The sequence below is a fragment of the Leptopilina boulardi genome, unplaced genomic scaffold (assembly GCF_019393585.1).
Source record: "Leptopilina boulardi isolate dan_hultmark-lab unplaced genomic scaffold, ZJU_Lbou_2.1 LbouV2_278, whole genome shotgun sequence".
Lineage (NCBI taxonomy): Eukaryota > Metazoa > Arthropoda > Insecta > Hymenoptera > Figitidae > Leptopilina > Leptopilina boulardi.
The window spans coordinates 983,129-1,005,757 of record NW_026137838.1 but is presented as its reverse complement, the minus strand read 5'-3'; the positions used below and the strand labels follow the sequence as shown (position 1 = coordinate 1,005,757).

Below are 22,629 nucleotides of genomic sequence, written 5' to 3'. Positions count from 1 at the left end.
ATGATACTCAAAAGAGAAACCGAGAAAAATAGAAACAGATGGATAGTTTTTATAGTAAAAAAAATATACTCAAATCATGAAATAGAAAAAATCTTTTCCAATGATAAAAATTAGTTATATAAATATATTCTCATACAATATATGAGAGATTCTTTTTCAATCGCCCCAGCCCAAAAAGTCAATGTTCTGGGATTGGCTTCATACTTTGGTAAATTGTTCTCCTATATGATAGTAATAAATCCCTAAAATATAAACTCATTAAAAAAATATTTGTAGAAAGTAGAGGGGGTTGAAGTTTTGACGTTAAGGGTAACATTGTCATTTTCAAATCCGTTTAACTATGACAAAAGTTAATGGATTTTAATTTATCTATAATGAATTTTATTGCATTTTTCACGTACTTTTCAAAAATGTATACGAAATTTAAAAAAAAAAATTTTTAACCCCTTTTTTTTCAAAATCAACCCTTATTTTTCGATTTTCACCCCTTCGGGTATTTTTTTTTTTTTTTTTTATTTTCATTGGAAAGCTGAGGTTTTTTCCCATGAGCTATGTAAATATGAAAATGGGACAACAATAATTTTGTGAGTAACAGAATATTAAAGTAGGCGGTGCCGATAAGGGTGCCGTTAAGGGTAACATTGTAATTTTCAAATCTGTATAACTTTGACAAAAGTTAATGGATTTTAATTTATCTATAGTGAATTTTATTGCATTTTTCACGTACTTTTCAAAAATGTATACAAAATTTAAAAAAAAAAATTTTTGACCCCCTTTTTTTCAAAATCAACCCTTATTTTTCGATTTTCACCCCTTCGGGAATTTTTTTTTGTTTTTTTTTTATTTTCATTGGAAAGCTGAGGTTTTTTCCCATGAGCTATGTAAATATGAAAATGGGACAACAATAATTTTGTGAGAAACATAATATTAAATTAGGCGGTGCCTATCTAAATCCTCAAAGATGATCTCCAGGTACACCCCTTATCGGCACCGCCTACTTTAATATTCTGTTACTCACAAAATTATTGTTGTCCCATTTTCATATTTACATAGCTCATGGGAAAAAACCTCAGCTTTCCAATGAAAATAAAAAAAAAAAAAAAAAAAAATACCCGAAGGGGTGAAAATCGAAAAATAAGGGTTGATTTTGAAAAAAAAGGGGTTAAAAATTTTTTTTTTTAAATTTCGTATACATTTTTGAAAAGTACGTGAAAAATGCAAAAAAATTCATTATAGATAAATTAAAATCCATTAACTTTTGTCATAGTTAAACGGATTTGAAAATGACAATGTTACCCTTAACGTCAAAACTTCAACCCCCTCTACTTTCTACAAATATTTTTTTAATGAGTTTATATTTTAGGGATTTATTACTATCATATAGGAGAACAATTTACCAAAGTATGAAGCCAATCCCAGAACATTGACTTTTTGGGCTGGGGCGATTGAAAAAGAATCTCTCATATATGTATTGAAAATTGTGTTAGAAAATTCTATATAACAGCGAGTTAAATTAAAATCCAATTTGAGAGAATATAGTTTTTGTCTACTGTTTGGTATGAAAGAAAGAGTTTATATAAAAAGAGTATGAATGTGTGTGTGTACAATGGAAAATAGAAATCGGTTTCGAGTTTCCATATATTTGACGATTTCCCTTTAAATGCAATGGTTGAATTTTGTTTCAGTTCGTCATAGTTCATTCGGGACGGATCCAGTTCGATGAGTCGAAATATTGGTGAAAGACCCCAGGGGTATGAGGTGAAAGCAATAATAAGTCGTGAAAACAGAGAAGGGTTATATAATGTCAACCGCTTTGTCTAGGGATTGACCAAAACTTGTCGCTTTACATTTTCATCAATTCTCATGGGTAATACAATGTGTGAAAAAAAAGGTGAGTTCAATTAAAAAAAATTTTTTATTTATTAAAACAGTACAAAATAAAATAAATATGATTAATTATAATTTTTGAATATTTTCAGCAAATTCACGAAGAAGGAAGATTTATCTGAGAATGTTGAAAAAAAACAATGAGGAAAAATTCTTAATAGTAAGACTCTTAATTTAATTAAATACAAATTCAATTTAGTTTTTATTTATATATTTGAATGATTTTTTTTTACAAAACGTTGAACTAATTGACAATTATTGTTTTAGAAAATAATTATATAAAATTTTTTAATTTTTAAAAATTTTTCAGTTCTTCAAATAGAAAACAAAGAAGGATGGAAAAGATGTCGACAACGAAAAGCTGTTATATTTTTCCAAAATATGTAATTCATCTTTCGGTGAGTCTTTTACTTATTTATTTTTTTTATTTAATTTAGAAAAAAAAATCTGGAAGGGAAAATTAATTTTATAAACAATTATTATTTTTATTTGCTTTCGCAAATAAATTGATACATAGAATTTTATTTATAGGACAATTAGCAATTTTTTAAAAATAATATTAAAGTTCTAAAATAATAATAATAATTTGTCGGGAAAAATAAGATCGGCTTTTTTAAAAACTCGTGAATATTTTATTTTTCTTTTATTTTAAGAGAATTTAATTTTCTTTTACTATTCATATAGTTCCAAATATAAATATTGTTACATGAAATTTTGAAGAAAATTGTCTGGAAAATTTCTGTAAAGTGATGAAATTAAAAATAATTAAAAAAAAATTAAAATTATTTTTTTAGTTTAAAAAAAATTGTTTAAAAATTATAATCACACGAAAACTAGTTGAAAATTCGATATTTCTAAAAAAAAACAAGTCTTGTTTCATTAAATAAATCAAATATATTAGCAAATAATTTTTAAATGGAATTTTTATATTTATCCCGTAGATTTTTCTTCGCAAGTAAAACGTTTCTTTCTTAATCTTAATGCCAAAAAAGTGGTGAATCGTGGAATGGTATGATACTCGTAGAAAAAAGGAGGATTTATGAGAAAGAGAGGAGAGAGAGAATATCGAGGAAATCCATTTCGATTGAAGGACACAAAGAAAATGCTCTGCTTTCGTATTTTCTGCTCTACTAATTCTTTTACAGTGTCCTTTATACTTTTCAGAGTTGCAATATGTCATTTTAGTTTTCTCGCTTTTTTTCTAATACAATTAAACTTGAATTATCCAATCTCTTATAATTGATGTGTGATATTTTTTTTGCTTTTTCAATTTTCTATTGTATGATTTTTTTTTAAACTTGCAGTTTTCTTCATTTTCTAATTTTTCAAATGTAAATAGACAATTTTCTAAAAGGAAATTTTACAAGTGAAAAACGATCAGATCTTATAATACTGCGTGTAACAAAGCAGTTAACGTATTATGGTAATCGGACCTATTGCAAGAAGCTCGTAATTTCCACTAGAAACTCGGTAATTTCTTAGACCATCGAGTTCCGCACCCTCTCTCTCTTTCTATATATATATCTCGTTTTTCTTTTTTTCTATATATTCGCTTGCTTTTGCAGCTCTTGTTTTCTTACCATGTTGACCTCTCTTCTTTTTCTTTCTCTCTCTCTCTCTTTCTCTCTGGGTCTTCAAATACAGTGTAGCACGTTCTTTGGAATCGCGATCAATTCTTATAGATCGAAGCTAAGAGAGAGGACGGCCTTTTTTTTTACGGCTAGTCTACGTGACTGACTATAAAATTTATCGACAGACATGTTATATACATTTAGAAAAAAGAGAGGTATATGTATGAGGGAGAACATTTTTTGATCCCCCTCTTCGTCCCCTAATTTGTCTATTTTATGACCATAAAAAAAAGAGAGAAAAAAAAGAAATGAATAAAATTTTCAGTATATTTAAATTTTTATTTTATTTCTCTTGAGAGAAATATTTTTTTCGCTATCTAATTTATCATGATATAATAAAAAACCTTTTTTTTGTAATTTTTTGATAGAATTCTCATGAAATAATATCTTTTACAAAAAAAGCCCAAAAACTAGTTAGAATTTCTCTATTTGAGAATTGTTTTAACACTTTTTTTTAATTTTTTTTTGCAAATCACTCGTCACGCAAACATATAACCAACATTGGTGCATTAGTCGAATGTATATATATATATATATATAAGTATAAGGGTTTCCGCTCACGCGAAGAAACGCGCAAAACGCGCGATTTGCTAACGATGTGCAAGCTTTAAACTTCCATTAGATTGTTCTATAGTGCAAGTTGTTTTTTCTTTTGCCTTCAATTCTTTTTCCGCGAGCGAGCACGTCATTTGAGAAGGGAACAAAAAAAACAAAAAAAACAAAAAAAAAAAAAAACCATAGCCTCCCTGCAATGCACAGATCATTGTTCTCAGTTAAAATGGAAAACTCCTGACACTACTATTGTATATACACTCTGGGTGATATAGCCTGTAAACGAACTTACCTTTTTCTCTTTTTTATCGCGAACAAAATTTTTTTTTGTTTTGTTTGTTTAACATAGATTAAAATTATATTGAAAAAAATTATATTCTTAATTTAAAAATGTTTAATCTCTCATTTTGAATTAGTGAAAATTTTTATAATAATTTGAATAATCCATAATAATAATTAATAATTAATAATTAATAATTAATAATTAATAATTAATAATTAATAATTAATAATTAATAATTAATAATTAATAATTAATAATAATAATAAATTAAGTAATAATTTAATTTAACAATTTTAATAATTTGTTTGCTTTTGAATTAGATAAATTTTATTAATTAAAATAAATTTAAATAAAAATAATTCGGTAGTAAAAAAATAGTTAAATTCTATTAATTCGTTAGTAAAAAAATAGTTAGTTTATTAATTAGTTAGTAAGAAAAATAGTTTAATTTTATTAATTAAAAGCAATTTTATAAATTAAAAATATTTTATCAAAAAATAAAAATAAAAAATTTTTTTGTAGTGAATCTATATTAATATTTGAGGCTTCGTTATGATAACCTGTAATTATTATATAATTAGAACTTCTCAAAAATAATTTGTACTAATATTAATTAAAAGACTATTAATATTTTGTATCAATATATATATATACGTATATAATTTTCTAGAAAATCAATTGAAAGATATAGAAATCATTGATGAAAAATAATCCCCAAAGGTATATATATACAATTCGCAACTTTTGTATGTGTGTGCAAATTTACAAATATCAATATTCTATTATCAACCTATAGTAAACAATTCGAAAGTGAATTTTCATCGCTCTTTCTATTTTATTCTTCTATCTTTTTTTTTTCTTTTTTCTTCCTTTTTTTTTTTATTTTTGAACTCCAAATTGAAGTTTTCATAAATTTTTATTTGATAGCCAATACATTCAAGTTTGAAATTTTTGATATATATTTTCTATAATCATTGTCTCTTAAACGAAATAATTCGTGGATTTCAAATTAATTTTTTTTTGCGCGAATAGAAATTTTTTTAAATTTTAATATAAAGAAATTTATTTATTTAATAAACGGGACTAAAAATAGTGAAATAAAAATTTTTTACATAGTTTCTCTTCATAGGGAAGAAAAGGGAGAATATTTTTTTGGCACCTATTTGGGAATATTTACCATGCATTTTTATTCTTTGTTAAAAAAAAAGACGATGCTAAAGTTTATGATCAATTTAAAGAAAAATTTTTTTTTGAACGAAAAAAATAAATTTTCGTTTTAAAGATGTTTTTTGCCTTCTTTTTTTGTAAAAAATTTGTAATAAATATTTTCTTGATAAAAAATATAGTTCTACGTGGTAAAAAATATTTATTTTTTTCTAATTGTTGATGATAAAAGTTGTGAACTTCAGAATCATAGAAAATAATATTTTTATTAAAAGGATTCTTAAATTAGAAAATAGTTTTTGAATTATAAAAATAGTTTATAAATTAAGAAATAGTTTTCAAAATTTAGAAATAGAATTAAAAACTAGTTCATAAATTAAAAATTAGTTTTTAAATTAAGAAATAGTTCTTTAATTAAAAAATAATTAAACTAAAAATACATTCTTATTTAGTTAAAAATATTCCCATTTAGTTATTTTAAAAAAAAAAAATATTTTTTTTCCACTTTTCGGAATTTGGTATAATAATAAATTTTTTTCGGGGATATTTATATTATTTTCTCATTAGGCAAAGGGGCGATAATTTGTAATTATTTTTCCGGTAACGCCCTTATGTATATACACAACTTCCGTGTAAGCTACCATTATAATGGATCAGGATCACAATGGAATTGGTTAAAGCCGTATTCAGTATAGTTCTTCGCATCCCCTAGTTATATAGAGGAGTTTTCTCTCTTTTTTTCTCTCTCTCTCTCTCTCTTTCTCTTTCTCTCTCGCTTTATGTGCCCCCATTTCAACCATTGAGGCGTGCTCGTCTTTTCTGCGCCACAATTTTTGCTTTCGTTTCTAGAGCTCTTATTTCAAGCTGCGAGGTCCGTGATCATCCTTTCGAGTTTTACCTCTTTGCGTGTGCAACAACCGCCTTCTTTTCTTAAGCACCTACAACTTTCATTCTATATATTCTCTATATATACATCGAGTATTGCTAAACTCACTAAAAGAATTGTTCTTAGAATTCCACGCAGTTCCTTTTCTACAATACCAATTTTGTATTTTCATTGCATCGATCTTGCGTAATTTTCTTCGAAAAAAATGTTTATATTATTACTTTGAATTTCAGATGCAAAATGAATATATTCTTCTATTTTGTTCCAAAAAAATAAAAAAAAAAATTTTTTTTATTTTTTCAAAACAGGCCCTAAATAGAATTTTCTATTTCAGTTCCTGTATTTTTATATTTATATGAATTTTTTTTATTTTGAACGAGATTTTTTTCAATAACTGATTGTAAATTTCTCCATCTTTTTTTTCCATTGGAAAATAATATTTGAATGGAAATGTAGTTGATGCGCGGGTATATTGTTAGAATATTATTGATAAACTAAAATTGTGATATTATTCTTACCACGGCGATATTCGTATTGATTCTAGCATAAAATTATATTATATGTATGAGGTTTCATATATTATATATATATATCTTACGAGATAAAATTCGTTTCTTTTTTCGCAAAAAAAAATCTCACAAATTTATTTATTTTTTTTGGTAATAATTTTTAATTAATTTTCATAAAATTACAAATGTAATTATCTTTTTTTTCCCCTGTTAATAACACTCGAATAAATGCAATTTTTGAAAACAAAAAAAAAATAGAAAATTCTACAACAAAAGAGATGATTAACTCGATAATTTATGTACATTTTAATCGCATAATAAAATCAAAGAGATAAAATTGCAAACTCTATAATTAATACGATACATACATATAAATATATTGAAAAATGTCATTCCCCTTTCATTACATAATTCTCCGTTCAATTTACATTTACTTTGAGATAATTAAAAGCATAATTTATAATTTGTTTTTCCAAATTTTCGTATACGGGAAAAAAAGAGATAAAATTATAATTTTAAATTCATTTCTAAACAAAAAAATTGAATATTGGTAATAATAAATCATTAAAATTAATAATTTGAAAACAAGGGCGGAAAACCTGATCAAATTAAACTCATTAAAAGTTACATTATAAATCAATTTTCTCCGTTTTATTTAATGTTTTATCACGTTTCATACATATATATATATATATATATACACCCAGTTTCGAAACTATTTTGCACGTTTCCCGCAAAAAAAAGAAGAAAAATAAAAAATCATAAAAAATGAAATACGTGACCCGATCACCCGTTTGCCTGTTTCGTTATCAATAAAGAATTTCAAGCTCAATTAAAATAGTGCTAGAATGTTTGAGTTTCGGCTAGGGTACATATGCAACTGAATTAATTGCAGTCGATTGCATTTTTTTTTCAAAATCATACTCAAATCTACAATACAACAAATGGACGTTAAAAATCAATTGAAGATTAGCTTTTTTGTTTAAATAATAATTATATTAGAAGCAGAATTCAACAAAAAATATAAACCAGATTTTAGGGAAAAAAAATTCTTTTCTGACTATTCAGAACGAAAATCAGAATACTTGAAGAAAACGCAAAGAACGAGGTACATGTAGTGTTTCCAGTTGGTGGTTGTATATAAAGGTTTTTGGAATTGGAGAAAATGAGCTCTAGATTCAAGACCCTGAGTCGAGTCAGCAATTCGGGGTTTTTATCCTTTTTATTTATTATATATAAAAAGAAAAAAAGTAAAGGACATCAATCAGAATCTACACGAAAATAAATATACACATATAATATATGTCGAAGGCAAATAAAAATCTTTTTCAAACGCGAGAACTATATGTTATTCTGATTGACTTAAGGCTGTATGTATTTTATACACACATAGAAAATCGATCTCTTGGGACACTAAAAAATAAAAAAAAATAGGCGTCTGTTACCACCTATATATACAATATACACACATCGAATTCCACAATTTCGTATTCAGGTTTCGTTTCACCTCTTTCTTGATTTCAAATATCGTTTGAGATTTTTTTTTTTTTATAAGAAAAATTTGTCAAGCAGACATTCTTCTAGGTGGCAATTAATTGTATTTTCAATATTAGTTTTGAAAAAATTTTCGTTTTGGAACTATTTTTAAATTATTAGGAATCAAATTGTTTTTCTGGAAAAGAGTTACCAGTATGTCTGATCATATATTGGTTTCACTACTGAATTTACACACGACTTTTATTTAACAATTCAATTCTTACAATTGGAATAGTAAAAATAATTTTAAACAATTTTTTTTGGATTGAATTGAAAATTTAAATACCTAAGTGAAAATTTTTACTAATTTTTGGTATTTTTTATTTATTAATATAATTCTTTAACTTTGAAAAAAGAAATATTAATCAAATAGTAAAATTCTACTTAAAAATTAGTGAAAATTTCTACTAATTTTTAGACATTTTTCACTCAAACTTTAGTTAAAAAAATATATTACAAAATCATGTAATAATATTTTAATAAGAAATTAGTAGAAATTTCTACTGATTTTTAGTCGTTTTTTATTTAAATAATTTAATTTTTTTTACTTTGATAAAAAATATTATTGAATCAATTAGTAGATTTATTTATTTTTTTCATATAAATTTATTTGAATCAATTAGTAAAATTTTACTAAACAAGTTGTAAATTCAGATGTTCATTACATGAACATTTTGCTTCCTCTTTACGATCAGCAAAAAAAAAATTTACTTCCTCGTGGAGAAAGCATAATAATAATATAATAATATAATATATAATATAATATATATAATATAATAATAATAATAATAAAAACATTTGAGTACCCCTATCACCACCATTAAAGCACTTTTCGTCATTAAAAACATCCCAAAAAAATTCATTTTTTCTTACAGGCAAAATATTTCATTGCAATTTCTTGCACAAAATACACCTAAAAGTGTAGAAAACTCAGTAGTATTACTCTGCAGTAGTACAAGTAAATATTTTGTTAGACACGTTTACAATATTGTCAGTAGTACAAGTAAACATGTAGTTGGACGAGTTTGCAATTTTGTTAGTAATACAAGTAAAAATTTAGTCAGACATTCTTGATTTGACCTTCAAACGACCTTGAATGACCTTGACTTGACCTTCAAATGACCTTGAATGACCTTGACTTGACCTTCAAATGACCTTGAACGACCTTGACTTGACCTTGAGTCATGCTTTTTTCAGTAGTATTACTCAGCAGTAGTACAATTTTATCAGTAGTATTACTCAGCAGTAGTACAATTTTCTCAGTAGTATTACTCAGCAGTAGAACAATTTTCTCAGTAGTATTACTCAGTAGTATTAGTCAGCAGTAGTACAAGTAGTAGTACAATATTTTCAGTAGTACAAGTTAATATTTAGATGGACGGTCAGTAGTATTAGCCAGCAGTAGTACAAGTACTAGTACAATATTGTCAGTAGTACAAGTTAATATTTAGTTGGACGGTCAGTAGTATTAGCCAGCAGTAGTACAAGTAGTAGTACAATATTGTCAGTAGTACAAGTTAATATTTAGTTGGACGGGTTTGCAATTTTGTTAGTAATACAAGTTAATATTTAGTCAGACATTCTTGATTTGACCTTCAAACGACCTTGAATGACCTTGAATGACCTTGACTTGACCTTCAAATGACCTTGAATGACCTTGACTTGACCTTCAAATGTCCTTGAACGACCTTGACTTGACCTTGAGTCATGCTTTTAAGTAGTATTACTCAGCAGTAGTACAATTTTTCCAGTAGTATTTCTCAGCAGTAGTACAATTTTCTCAGTAGTATTACTCAGCAGTAGAATAATTTTCTCAGTAGTATTACTCAGCAGTAGTACAATATTCTCAGTAGTATTACGCAGCAGTAGTACAATTTTCTCAGTAGTATTACTCAGCAGTAGAATAATTTTCTCAGTAGTATTACTCAGCAGTAGTACAATTTTTCAGTAGTATTACTCAGCAGTAGAATAATTTTCTCAGTAGTATTACTCAGCAGTAGTACAATTTTCTCAGTAGTATTACTCAGCAGTAGAATAATTTTCTCAGTAGTATTACTCAGCAGTAGTGCAATTTTCTCAGTAGTATTACTCAGCAGTAGTACAATTTTCTCAGTAGTTTTACTCAGCAGTAGAACAATTTTCTCAGTAGTATTACTAGGCAGTAGTACAAGTAAAAATTAAGTTGAACGGGTTTGCAATTTTGTTAGTAATACAAGTAAATATTTAGTCAGACATTCTTGATTTGACCTTCAAACGACCTTGAATGACCTTGAATGACCTTGACTTGACCTTCAAATGACCTTGAATGACCTTGACTTGACCTTCAAATGACCTTGAACGACCTTGACTTGACCTTGAGTCATGCTTTTAAGTAGTATTACTCAGCAGTAGTACAATTTTTCCAGTAGTATTTCTCAGCAGTAGTACAATTTTCTCAGTAGTATTACTCATCAGTAGAATAATTTTCTCAGTAGTATTACTCAGCAGTACTACAATTTTTTCAGTAGTATTACGTAGCAGTAGAATAATTTTCTCAGTAGTATTACTCAGCAGTAGTACAATTTTCTCAGTAGTATTACTCAGCAGTAGAATAATTTTCTCAGTAGTATTACTCAGCAGTAGTGCAATTTTCTCAGTAGTATTACTCAGCAGTAGTACAATTTTCTCAGTAGTTTTACTCAGCAGTAGAACAATTTTCTCAGTAGTATTACTAGGCAGTAGTACAAGTAAAAATTAAGTTGAACGGGTTTGCAATTTTGTTAGTAATACAAGTAAATATTTAGTCAGACATTCTTGATTTGACCTTCAAACGACCTTGAATGACCTTGAATGACCTTGACTTGACCTTCAAATGACCTTGAATGACCTTGACTTGACCTTCAAATGACCTTGAACGACCTTGACTTGACCTTGAGTCATGCTTTTAAGTAGTATTACTCAGCAGTAGTACAATTTTTCCAGTAGTATTTCTCAGCAGTAGTACAATTTTCTCAGTAGTATTACTCAGCAGTAGAATAATTTTCTCAGTAGTATTACTCAGCAGTAGTACAATTTTTTCAGTAGTATTACGTAGCAGTAGTACAATTTTCTCAGTAGTATTACTCAGCAGTAGAATAATTTTCTCAGTAGTATTACTCAGCAGTAGTACAATTTTTTCAGTAGTATTACTCAGCAGTAGTACAATTTTTCAGTAGTATTACTCAGCAGTAGAATAATTTTCTCAGTAGTATTACTCAGCAGTAGTACAATTTTCTCAGTAGTATTACTCAGCAGTAGAATAATTTTCTCAGTAGTATTACTCAGCAGTAGTACAATTTTTTCAGTAGTATTACTCAGCAGTAGTACAATTTTTCAGTAGTATTACTCAGCAGTAGAATAATTTTCTCAGTAGTATTACTCAGCAGTAGAATAATTTTCTCAGTAGTATTACTCAGCAGTAGTACAATTTTTTCAGTAGTATTACTCAGCAGTAGTACAATTTTTCAGTAGTATTACTCAGCAGTAGAATAATTTTCTCAGTAGTATTACTCAGCAGTAGTACAATTTTCTCAGTAGTATTACTCAGCAGTAGAATAATTTTCTCAGTAGTATTACTCAGCAGTAGTACAATTTTTTCAGTAGTATTACTCAGCAGTAGTACAATTTTTCAGTAGTATTACTCAGCAGTAGAATAATTTTCTCAGTAGTATTACTCAGCAGTAGTACAATTTTCTCAGTAGTATTACTCAGCAGTAGTACAATTTTCTCAGTAGTTTTACTCAGCAGTAGAACAATTTTCTCAGTAGTATTACTAGGCAGTAGTACAAGTAAAAATTAAGTTGAACGGGTTTGCAATTTTGTTAGTAATACAAGTAAATATTTAGTCAGACATTCTTGATTTGACCTTCAAACGACCTTGAATGACCTTGAATGACCTTGACTTGACCTTCAAATGACCTTGAATGACCTTGACTTGACCTTCAAATGACCTTGAACGACCTTGACTTGACCTTGAGTCATGCTTTTAAGTAGTATTACTCAGCAGTAGTACAATTTTTCCAGTAGTATTTCTCAGCAGTAGTACAATTTTCTCAGTAGTATTACTCAGCAGTAGAATAATTTTCTCAGTAGTATTACTCAGCAGTAGTACAATTTTTTCAGTAGTATTACTCAGCAGTAGTACAATTTTTCAGTAGTATTACTCAGCAGTAGAATAATTTTCTCAGTAGTATTACTCAGCAGTAGTACAATTTTCTCAGTAGTATTACTCAGCAGTAGTACAATTTTCTCAGTAGTTTTACTCAGCAGTAGAACAATTTTCTCAGTAGTATTACGAGGCAGTAGTACAAGTAAAAATTAAGTTGAACGGGTTTGCAATTTTGTTAGTAATACAAGTAAATATTTAGTAAATATTTTTTAACTTTCATTAATTCTTTAAATTTAAATTAAAACTATACTTTATATATACCGATCGATTTGTCTTAACGAAGGAATACAATTTTATTATATATAACCTTAAATTTTTCTATTTCAACATTTTTTCATATAAAAAAATTTTTTGGAAAAAAGACAATAACGATTTTTTCATAAAAAAAAATTCAAATATAGAGAAATATTTTACTTAAAAAAATGAAAATTTCTACTAATTTTTTGTATTTTTCAATTTAATTATTTAATATTTAATTTTCATAAAAAAAAATTTAAATACAGAGAAATATTTTACTTGAAAAAAAAATTAGTACTAATTTAAAATTAGAATTCTCACTTAAATTAAAATTTAGAGAAAAAAAATCTTGCATTTTTTTTTTATTTCATATACAGTTGTGCATAAAAAATTTGTCCTCACTGTATAATTTCAATTTTGCATTTCAAACTGTCTAGGCGCGCACACACAATATGTGCAAATGTCGACATTAATTGCATTTTAAAATTTTCTATACATATATATATATAACTTTCGCTTGAAAAGAGTGACAATTGCCATGATAAAAATTCTATTGACATGATGAACTTGATAAAATTTTTTATGAAGGATAAATGATGTTTGTCATTTTTGAAAAGAGGTCCGTGTTTGAGTGTAAACGTAAAAATTCACGCTAAATTATCAAATAATTACATAAATGATCGCTTCGTGTTCCTTCAAATGTATATAAAAACAGCATTTAGTCGAACAAAAACATTTATTTCAATCGGAAGTAATCTATTATATTTGCATTCTCTCTTTCTATGTATATATATATATATATATATATATATATATATATATATATATATATATACAGGTAAAATTATATAGAAATTATTTTCCTGATATGAAAGAATCTATGCTCCATTTATTTAAAGCAATTTTTTTTGTGCCATTATTTTCTCTTTGTATGGTGGTTACTCTGTTTAAATTAAAAGCCATTTATATTTATTTTGTTTGGATATTCGGTGTCTTGATTTTGAAATAACAAATAAAATTTCACTTTTTTATATAATGCTTTCTTCCAAATTTAAATTTTCCTCAATAAGAATTATTTTATTATTTTTATTGTTATTAGGGTAAGGGGTACAGTGACCGACACCCTGGGCATACTTTCAACTTTAAATGACATTTTATCGTAATTTATTAAAGATTTAGTTATAAAATAAATTTTAAATAAAAGATTTGGGTTAAAATTTATAGTACACAAGTTTAAAATTAAAAAACACCTTGATAAGAGTTTATAATATTAATTTAAAAATGTATGGTATGAAAACAGTGAACGACACCCTTTAATAAAATAAAAAATAATTAAACTTCTATTTAAGTAACATGATATTTATTAGTATTATCATAAATTTTATTATTCAGATTTAATGTACAAAAAAAGTTGCTTTTAAAATATAATTATTTAACAATTTTTTCATATTTATAAAATTTGTAATCAATAAAGCAAATTTTTTGAGGTTAGTTTTCTAGAAAGTATTAAATATTGAGGAAAATATAAACATATAAAATTTTGTATAAACTGTATAAGTTTTTAAATATTGTATATTAATTAATTTACTAGTGATATTTAATTTAATATTATTATTTTTGTAGTTATTATCGTTTTTAATAGCAGGTGTCGTTTACTGTCTGGGTGTCGGTCACTGTACCTTTTACCCTATTATTGTAATTAAATTATTAATTATGGAAATTAATTAAATTACTATAGCAATTACTAAAATTAAGAAAATAAAAATTTTAAAATTAAGATAAACAAAATTAAATATTTATTAAATGTAAATTTATTTTTTAATTCAAAAGGCAAAAATTTTTTTTAATAAAATTTGAACTCAAGTAGTAAAATAATTTTCCGTTTATTTAAAAGTTCAGAACTTGGAGAACAATTAAAATTTTTTATAATGAGAAAAAATATTAAACGAACTTTTTTTTTTAAATTATTTACTGAAAATATAATGTAAAAAACTCTTTACAATAAATCTGTTTTCATTTAACTTTTTTTTAAAAAAAATTGTATTTTTACAAGTTTTTTTTTTTATTGTACGCACAAATATGTATAAAGTGAAATTTAGTTGTAGGTCAACCGTATCAAAATGGTTTAATGTATTTTTGTTTGAAGGGATCATAATTCATAAAAAAAAAAAATCGATTATATAGTTTTTGGTATAGACGCAGGGACATAAATGCCCGGAATAAATATCGGAAAGAAATAAATGCTTCCCGTTTCCGTTTAGTTTATTTTCTCTCGTCTCTTCTTTAGTTCCGCGCACGCATCACTGATTCCTATTATTTGATTTTTTTTTGTTTTTAATCTTTAGATTTAAACGTTTCTTTGTAGCTTTGATTTCCATAACAAGAATCATCTTTAAAAAAAAAGTTTCTTCAAATAAATATCATTTTATCTGTCAGAAAAAGGAGTTCAATTTTTTTTTCTTTAGTCAGAGGTCTTTTTGAATATATTTATTTATTGAATTTTATTAAAAAGGAAAAAAGAATTGATTTCCATAACTAATTTCCTTTAATTTTTTTTTTTTTTTTTTTTATCTTTAAGAATTGTTTTAAGTTTAATTTCACGATATGGATTTCGTTTTGTGTATAATATATAGGAAAGCCCTTTGGGGGATTTTAAATATATGCGCAATGCTTTTGAACAGTTTCATTTTATCAATATACCGGAAAAGTTGAGGCGAAATAATGAAGTCACTTTATATAAGAAAGGAATTTCAAACGATGTGCTTTTATTACAAATTGGCGAGTTTTTTTTGGGGGAGGGGGATGAGTTTATTTCTTACAATTGTTGAATTGAAATGTAACTTTACACAGGGCTCGACATAGATTTGTTACGGTTCTCGATCTCAAGAGTAAAGTTCTGCAAACGGAAATCTCTTGCGACAGTTAAATCTTCAGAATTTCCTTTCGTGTCTTTTCTAAACTGAAATTCTCAGTTTTCATGATATTTCCTTTATTACCTGAAACTTATATTTATCTTGTTATATATATATTCTTTTCTGTTAAAAATAATTAAAATCGTAAAAATTTTTTTTGAGTTGTCATATTTTTTAAGATTTTTGTATTATTCGATTTGCTTTAGGTTTAGTCTCGATGCCACAGTTATTAAAGTCAAATTTGTAAATGAAATTTTTTATAGTTTTCTACATTACCGACCGGTTAAAAATTTAACAACGTACAGCGCTGACAGCCGAATTTTAAGTATAAAATAAATAAAAATTTTATAAAATGAATTTTAATTACATTAAAAATTTTTTTTTTTGCAGATTCTATTCTCGATGGCTTGTGGTGTTTCAAAGATAAGGGCAAAAAAAGAGGGAAAGGAAGGACACAATTTCTTCATATTCAGACTTTTTAAAACTCGGTCTATTTTTACGGTTAATTTTCGCATTTTCCAAATGGAAATTTAACTTGAAAGTAGGGATCTCCGAGGGCTATTTAGTTTTGAAAGAATCTCATTGAAGCTGGAAAATTCGTCATTAAGGTAAATATTTATTTATATAAGGAAAAAATTTTTTTAGTATACCAATTTTTTTTGACAATTAGGGAAATAATTGTTACTCTTTTTTTTCGCACATTTAGAAGAGGATATCTCTTTCAAGTAGATTAAATATTTAGAGATGTGTGTATATATTTTTATCGCGTGAGAAAAAATGTTTACGAAGCAGGTACACACAGCTTACCTTTCCAGTCTATAATCTGTATTGTAGATTATATATTCCAAGCTCGTAGGGAATTTGAAAAATAAAATGTATGCCATAAATTTTTCATACTCCAGTATACCAATTCAGCCAGAAAAAGAGGTTAATCCCCCTTTCTGTAATCCTTTAAATTTTATAGTCCTTCTCTTAATCTGTGAGGCAACATCGATTCGGAATTTAACTGTTACATATTTATCCTTCTCTCCTATATATATATATATATTCGTGAATCTGTCTTATATACGCAATGATTAACGCAATTTTTTTTATATTTTTATTTTTTCCTTTAGTTCGTCAATTTTATAATCGAAAATTATTTAAATTTAAAAAAAAATTGAATTCTTTTTCTTCAGAAAAATATGAATTTAAATAATTTTCAATTTTCCCTAATTTGTGGCTAAAAAAAATCAAATTCACTCTTCTGTGTCAAAATTCAAAATTACTCCAAATTCTCTGAACTGATAAGAGCCTTCAATTATTATTTTGCCTTTGGAATACATATTATGAAGTGCGATGAAAACAGTGTTTTGATATCTCTGATGATGTGCACATCGAATTTTATCGGTGTATTTTGTTCTTGTATAACCTGGGAAAATGAACGACTTTACGGTACGCTTAACAAAATGAATTAAAAAAAAAAAAATAAAAAAAAAAAACGAAAAAAAAAATATATGAAACTGGTTGTATACACGTTTATTGCGGTGTAGATGATGATGGTATAGTCATATACGACCAATTCATGTTTCCATGCACGACGATTATTATTTGCCATTTTAACTGATTTACACATTCATATGGTTTTGGTTATCATGTCCGCAGAACCATTTTCGATGTGGCGAAACACAAACAAACAAGTTCTCTGGGTTATATTCCCCACTTTGAAATCCGCACCGGTTCGCACAATTATTATTGCTGAGAGCTTACCTGGAAAAACTAATTATTGTCTTCATTGTTTTAAGCCCGACATAAACAATTTCGTTAATTTTCGCGAGCAATGTTAATCGACGTTGTGTATGCCGGCAATATCTATATTTATATATATATATATTTGTTAAATTCATCCACTTGAAAATTATACAAAAAGTAAATTTTACATTTGCGTTCGTATTTCTTTTTTCGTGGAAAAATTTTTTTCTTTTGAAATTTAATGATATTGATAACAAAAAATTTATTTCATTCAAATAATAATCGATTGCTTAATTAAAAATAAATATTTTCTTGAAGCAAATAATTTTTATTTGCCTGAAATTTTTGAGTCAATTTAAAATTTTATTTCATTCAAGTACATAATATATCTATATATAAGTCAACATTATAAGTTAACAAACATTATTATTATTATTATTATTCATAGTTCATATGCCTTTCGGCTTTTGAACGTTATTATTATTATTATTATTATTATCAAAAAATATTAATATTATATTATATTTGTCAATATAGGGGAAATACCTGAGTAATATCGGACCACTCCGTAATCAATTATATTTGACTATTATCAAATAAATATTTTCTTGAGCCAAATAATTTTTTATTGACTCAATTAAATTTTTATTTGAATTCAAAAATTTTTAATTTTGTTTCAAATATCGAAATTATTGGTTTAAATATTTATTTGAATCGAATAATTTTCTTTTTTGCTATCTTTTAGTATTATTTTCAATTAGAAAAATTAATTTTTTTTTGAGATAATTAAAATTTTTTTGTGATTACAATTAATAACTTAATTTGTATATAAATAATAGAGTTATTAATAGTTGTTTGTAATATACAATTTCCTTGACGCAAAATCTGTATACATTTATTTTTACTTAAATTGAGAGAAAATTCTCTTCAATTTAGGGTATTTCAGTCTCTAAAATTTGCAAGCAGGAAGCAACAGTTTCTTTGTAAATTAGCTCTATTCAGAGAATCTAGAACTACAGGTACTTGCTTCTCTGATTTGCAGAAAAGATCATGAATTTAGAATTTTTTTTATCCTTATCTTTGAAATCTTGAAAAAAAAATAATAAAAGAGCTCGGAAAATGACACATTGTTCGGGATTTTTTCCTCTATTTTTTTTTTTTTTTTGAAATATTTTTTTTTTAATAAAACGCAATATATAATTAATGAAACGAAATATTTTTACAAAAATATAAAATTATTAAAAAAAATATAAAAAAATATGTTTCATATTTAAAAAAAAAATTAATCTCATATTTTGCGGTTGGTTCTAAATATAACAAGTCAATTAAAATTTTTGAAATGCTTTAGGAATCATATCAATTTTTAACGAGGTTTATTATTTAAAAACAAAAATTATAAAAAAAAAAAAATAAATGAAAAATCGCGTTTCATTCCTAAATATTTTTTCAAATAACATTTTTTAAAATGATTTTTAATTTATGGGAATGTTTAATTATTTTAATTAGCAATTAAATGTATTTATATTTTGTGAATGCAAATACTGTAAACTCTATATATATTTAATCGAATGATAATAATATATGGAATGAACATTGGCTTTGCCTTCAATTTAAATGGTTTATATAAGTTGTGTTTAATCACAGTAATATTTTGTTTAATTATGTATAAAGGGGGGGGGGGAATACTTTTTTTGAAACACTTTTTCTGTATTTAAAAATTTTTTTTAATCAATTCATTATTATATATAAATATTTAATAAGAGAATTTTTTTTTCTTTTTTTTTCAATGAAATGGCAAATAAATCAGCTATAGATGTAATTAATCCAATATTCTCTTTAGCCACTATACTGTTTCTAAAGTAGTATTTGTGTCACACACAGAAATTGCTTTGTGAACAATTATATATTTCATGATTTATGCGCGCGAATTTAGCTTATCAAACTATTGTTACCAGCATTAGTTTCCAAATATCATTAGCAAAACAGACATGATATGTTTGTTTTAGTATTTATGGTTATTATCATACTCACACAAATGAATAATATATAAAATAATAATAATAATAATAATAATAATAATAATAATAATAATAATAATAACAGTAACAAATAATAATAATAAAAATAATATAATTATTATTATATTAAATTCAATTTTTTTATTTATTATTATTCTTTTTATTTATTATTACTATTATAGTAATAATAATAATAATAGGGGAATATACTCAGGGTTGGACACTTCGCTTTTCTTAAAATAAGAACACTAGCGCCATCTACGCACGGACGTGGCGAAGCTTCTTGTAGTGAAACCTAACTTTTTGTGCCATTACATTTTTTGGAGGATCAAAAGTAGCGTCTGCTGTGACGTCGGTGCATTTGTAGGAACGAAAAAAGTTTTGTAAGCGATGTGATTAAACATAAAAAATGAATAAAGAAAATAAGTAAGGAAAGTTTATCGCATGTATTGTGAGGTTCATGATTGAAGAAAAAAATGAAGTGTAAAATCGAATCGCGAAACATGTCTGGTTATGGTTAGCACAATTTGAAAATGTTACTTCTACTTAGGGTTGGACATTTTGTTAATTATGAATTTGACATTTTGACAAAAAAATAACTTAATTGACTAAATTTTTTTTTCTTTTTTTAAATTATAAACAAAGTCCAAAACGGTGTCCAACCCTGAGTATATTCCCCTACATTATTTATATTATAATATTCATTATATTATTTCCAATTCGATTTATTATTATATTAGAAATATAATATTGAAAATATAATTTATTCCGTTTTGCTGGATTTATATATATGCGATAGTTCCACACATATATATATATATGAGTCGACAAATTATCGAAATTGTAAGCTCAGCACTTGAATATCAGTGTTGAATGTTGGCAAGAATGTTTTCTGAACCGAGAAGATAATTAGCAGACTCGCGAAAATTTGGAATTAATCTAATGGGCGTTATGAGCGCGCTTATGTAATTTATCCCCCACGAGAGTCGTTTTATATTCATTTGAAAAAAAAAAATTCGTGTCATTTCTTTTTAGAGATTTTTATTGCCGAGAAAAAAAAGGGAAAAATCTTAAAATATTTTTTTTTCATCATCGTAGATTACATAGTCGATTTAAATAAGAAAAAATTTAGTTAAAATATTTATTATTATTATTATTATTATTATTGCATGGGAAAAAAATCTTTATCTGGAACAAAGATATGTTTTTCTAGAATAACGAAAACTTTCGTTATTTTAAGGAATTATATCACTGTTTCAGTGAAAATTATTGCTGTTACAGGTAAAAATTTTTTTCCGTGTGTTATTATTATTATTATTATTATTATTTATTATTTTATTTATTCATAGTCCACACCTTTCGGTTTCGGACGAACTTCCGGTTTACATCTTTCTATTCTTATATTTTTATATTATTATTATTATTATTATTATTATTATTATTATTATTATTATTATTATTATTATTTGAAACAAGAATAAAAATCCCTGAACCTGTTTGAGGACAACTCGTGATATTTATCAATACAAGTTTCATTGATGGAAAATTATAAATATATATATATATAGTTGAGATTGTAGATTTCCTAGCAAATTCATGTCCCTGTTCAGTTCTTTTAAAAGGGTCAATTCCCACCGACTACGTTATCTGATGTCAATTGATGTCAATTAACGCAATGATCGTACGATTTCGTATCAGCCAATGAAATTTAAGAATTGAATCGAGCCTCCGTCGCTGTCAACGAAGAATAAATGATTATTTAACTTAAACTCGTAAACATCTTGTTGGCATTAATCTTCAAAACCGCGTCGCTGACGCGCTAAAATCTCTCTCTCTCTCTCTCTCTCTCTCTCTCTCTCTCTCTCTCATCTAATTATAGATTCTTTGACGTATGGAGCTTTATATTTTTGAAATTTATTATTATTAAATTTTTTATGTTTCTTTATTCTTGCAATTAGAAAAAAAACTGATGCTTCCTGTCGAGTCAAATATTAAAAAGAAAAACAAGAAAAAAATTGTATATAAAAAAAGTATATAAAAAAAAAAAATTGTATGCGTAATTCAAATAAGTAAAAGTCAAGAAAAATGGTAAAATTAATTAGGTAAAAAATCCCTTGGCTAAAGATTTAAATTCTCATTTTAATGAGTTGTTAATGAAACGAATTTTTTTTTCTCTTTTTTAAAAAAAAAAAAAAATAATAAAAAACAGAAATTTCGGTTACGTTGTGTTTTGTAAAGCACACGGAAACAAATTTTTCCTCATTATAAAGAATTCGAAATATACGAGGAAAATGTTAGTATTTTTCAGGAAAATGCGTTCTTTCTAGGACCAGAAAAATTATATCTACTTTCCTGCTTTTTCTTTTTTTTTTCGTGACAATGTACACTCTACATTTAGTCCATCAAGTTTAACTCGCAGTTTTTTTTCCTCTTCTTATTTTTCCTTATACATATATATATATATATATATATATATATATATATATATATATATATATATATATATATATATATATATATATATATATACACGAGGGTAGAAAAGTGAATTTTACAAGCTCGTCTCTTTTTGAGTAATGGTAGTTATGCACTAGACTACAATTAACAAATACATTCGTGGCAACCCCGTAGACTTGAGTATATAATTTAGAATAATATCGTGAACATATGTGAACTTTTTCATGCAGATATTATTTATATATTAAAATTTAATAGGGCTTTATGAATTATTCTCAAAGGAATTTTTGAGCGATTTAATTTTGAAATAGTTGAATTTAATTATTTTATTTTTTCTTTTGACTAATATTAATTATTATTATTATTATTATTATTATTATTATTATTATTATTATTAATTATTATTATTATTTATTTAATTATTTTAATATTAATTTATTATGTATTATAATTATTGTTATAATTATTATTTATAATAACTATATATAATTATTTATTTATAATTATTGTAAATAATAATTTTTAATAAATAATTATTATAATTTTACTAATTATTGAATTAAAATAATTTAATATTGCTTTAATCAATAAATTAATTAAATAATTAATAATAAATAATAAAAAATAATAATAATTTAAT

At 25.4% G+C, this 22,629-nt stretch overlaps 1 long non-coding RNA gene across 1 annotated transcript; it reads left to right on the top strand.

Moving 5' to 3' along the window:
- Window positions 1-1,995: 1,995 nt before the first annotated feature.
- On the top strand, window positions 1,996-16,375 carry LOC127281824 (uncharacterized). The gene is made up of 3 exons (XR_007843096.1): window positions 1,996-2,047; window positions 2,198-2,285; window positions 16,174-16,375. It is a non-coding gene; the product is annotated as an uncharacterized LOC127281824 (long non-coding RNA).
- Window positions 16,376-22,629: the final 6,254 nt, after the last annotated feature.